The following is a 2,921-nucleotide window of genomic DNA, read 5'->3' on the forward strand; positions in this document are numbered from 1 at the left end:
ATAACTTCTGTGCTGTTGTTGAGCCTGTGAGTTTAATCCGGTTCCGTTCAGCCTTCTTCTCCAAAGTCTCCTTGACTTGCCGGTGCATGTTCTTCACAAACTCAGCCTTTTGTCACCACTTTGGCTAACTTGCATGGCTGGGGGCAGTGCGGATAGGTCCATGGGCGTCCTGGTCTAAAGCCATACACGATCTCAAAAGGGGAGAGGTTAGTAATAGAGCCTTGCCATGGTTATAAGCAAACTCAATGAAAGGCAAACAACTTAACCAATTTCTAAGATTCTTACCCACCGTAGCCCTCAACAACTGAGAGAGTGTACGGTTTACTACCTCGGTCTGTCCGTCAGTCTGTGGGTGGCAAGTGGTCGAGAAGAGGAGCTTGGTTCCAAGCTTCTTCCACAATGTTCTCCAGAAGTGGCTGAGGAATTTTGTGTCTCGGTCGGACACAACGTACGTGGCACTCCATGTAAGCGCACTACTTCCTTGAAGAAGAGATCAGCGGTTTGGCTTGCATCATTGGTCTTAGAACACGGAATGAAATGTGCCATCTTGGAGAACCTGTCCACTACAACAAAAATGGAATCCTTGTGTTCTATCTGGGCAGCCCAGCACAAAGTCCATAGACAGATCAACCCATGGTGCAATAGGAATAGGTAAAGGCATGTGTAAACCATAAGGATGCGACCTGGATTTGGTTTTGAGACAGACAGTGCACTTGGAGCATAGGCTCTCGACGTAACGCCTCATCCTGGGCCAATAGAAGTGATCGGAGAGGACGCTCAGGGTTTTGTCTCGGCCGAAATGCCCCTCAACCCGCCCCCATGAGCTTCTCGTGTCAGTAAGTCTCGCATGGAACATGAGGGAATGCACAGGCGCTTTCTCTTGAAGAGGAACCCGTCCTGCTGATAGAATGGACCCATGGCTCCCTTAGCCGTGTTACTGTAAAGCTCGAAAAATCAGGGTCAGTTTCATAAGACATTTTTAAGTTGTTCAAAACCCATGATCTTGGCCTCCATGGTGGTAATGAGCGTGTGCGTCGGGATAGAGCGTCGGCCACTACGTTGTCCTTCCCCTTCTTGTACTTGATCACATAAGGAAAAGTCTCCACGAACTCCAGCCACCTAGCATGCCTCTCTTGAGTGTGGTCTGGCCCTCAAGTGTTTAAGAGTCTCGTGATCTGTATGAATAATAAACTCTTTAGACAGAAGATAATGTGCCAAGTCTCAAGTGACCTTACTAGAGCATATAGCTCTTTATCATAGGTGGGGTAATTGAGGGCGGCTCCACTCAATTTCTCACTAAAGAAAGCCACTGGCCGGCCTCCTTGGGTCAGTACGGCTCCTATCCCTGTCCCTGAGGCATCACACTCAATCTCAAAAGGTTTATCAAAATCAGGAAGAGTTAGGACCGGTGCATGCGTCAAACTATATTTAAGCCTGTTGAAAGACTCCTCTTGGCAGGTCCCCAAGTAAAGGATACATTCTTCTTGATCACGGAGGTCATTGGGGCGGCAATGGTACTGAAATCCTTCACAAATCGTCGATAGAAACTGGCCAGGCCATGGAAGCTGCGGACATGTCCGATCGTGGTCGGGGTTGGCCAGTCTTGTATCGCCTTGATCTTCTCCTCATCAACCTTCAGTCCCTGTGAACTCACAACAAAGCCTAAAAATACCACTGATCAGTGCAGAAAACACATTTCTTAGGTTAGCATAAAGGCCTTCTTGCCTCAAGGCTTTCAAAACCTGTTCTAGATGTCCCATGTGTTCAGTTAAGGACCTGCTGTAAATCAGGATGTCATCAAAGTACACAACCACGAATTTACCAATGTAAGGTCGGAGGACCTCGTTCATGAGCCTCATGAATGTGCTAGGGGCGTTGGTAAGGCGAACGGCATCACCAGCCATTCGTACAGCCCTTGCTGGTCTTGAAGGCGTTTTCCACTCATCTCCTTCCTTCATGCGGACTTGATGGTATCCACTCCTGAGATCAATCTTAGAAAACACAACAGACCCACTCAGTTCATCCAACATACATCTAATCTAGGTATAGGGTACCGATATTTGATGGTTATGTTGTTGAGGCTCGGCAGTCCACACACATGCGCCACGTCCCATCCTTCTTAGGCACTAGTAGAACCGGGACCGCACAGGGACTAAGGCTCTCGCGGATGTAGCCTTTGTCCATGAGGTCTTGGACCTGCCTCCAACTCCTTAGCTTCCTCAGGGTTGACGCGGTAAGCGGCTCGGTTTGGTAGAGGTGCGCCGGGTACAAGGTCGATCTGATGTTCTATGCCACGGACAGGGGGCAAACGGCAGGGATCTCGTCAGGGAAGACATCCTTGTAACGGCCCATGAGGTCTTGTACTACGTCCGGTACTTCAGGAGCTTCTAAACCTGCAAACAACCTTCCTTAAAGATCATTAGTAGCACCTGTGTCTCACGTTGTAATGATTTAAGTACTTGTCCGGAAGTCATGTAAAGGTTAGCGTTACTTACCTGGCTGGGACTGCGTCATTGCCTTCTGCATATCATGAACTTCTTGAGGGCTGAGAGGTGCTAGGCTGTGCTTCTTGTTGTTGGGACGAAACTGTAGATGTTGGTGCGGCCATGGTGAAGTGTCTCCTTGTCAAACTGCCACGGCCTTCCGAGAAGTATATGGCCGGCTTGCATGGGCACAACATCACACTTGACCTGGTCGTGGTACTTGCCAATACTGAAGGACACAACAACTTGTTCGGCAATCTTGAGCTCAGTCTCATCATTGAGCCATTGAGACGGTATGGTCGAGGATGGGCAGTTTTGACCAACCTAGCTTGTCAACAAGATACTTGCTAGCCACGTTAGTACAAGATCCGCCATCTATGATCAAACTACATACCTTGTGATCAACACTACATCTGGTGTGGAAGATGTTCTCCCGCT

Source organism: Brassica rapa, unplaced genomic scaffold, assembly GCF_000309985.2.
Source record: "Brassica rapa cultivar Chiifu-401-42 unplaced genomic scaffold, CAAS_Brap_v3.01 Scaffold0478, whole genome shotgun sequence".
In the NCBI taxonomy this organism is placed as follows: domain Eukaryota; kingdom Viridiplantae; phylum Streptophyta; class Magnoliopsida; order Brassicales; family Brassicaceae; genus Brassica; species Brassica rapa.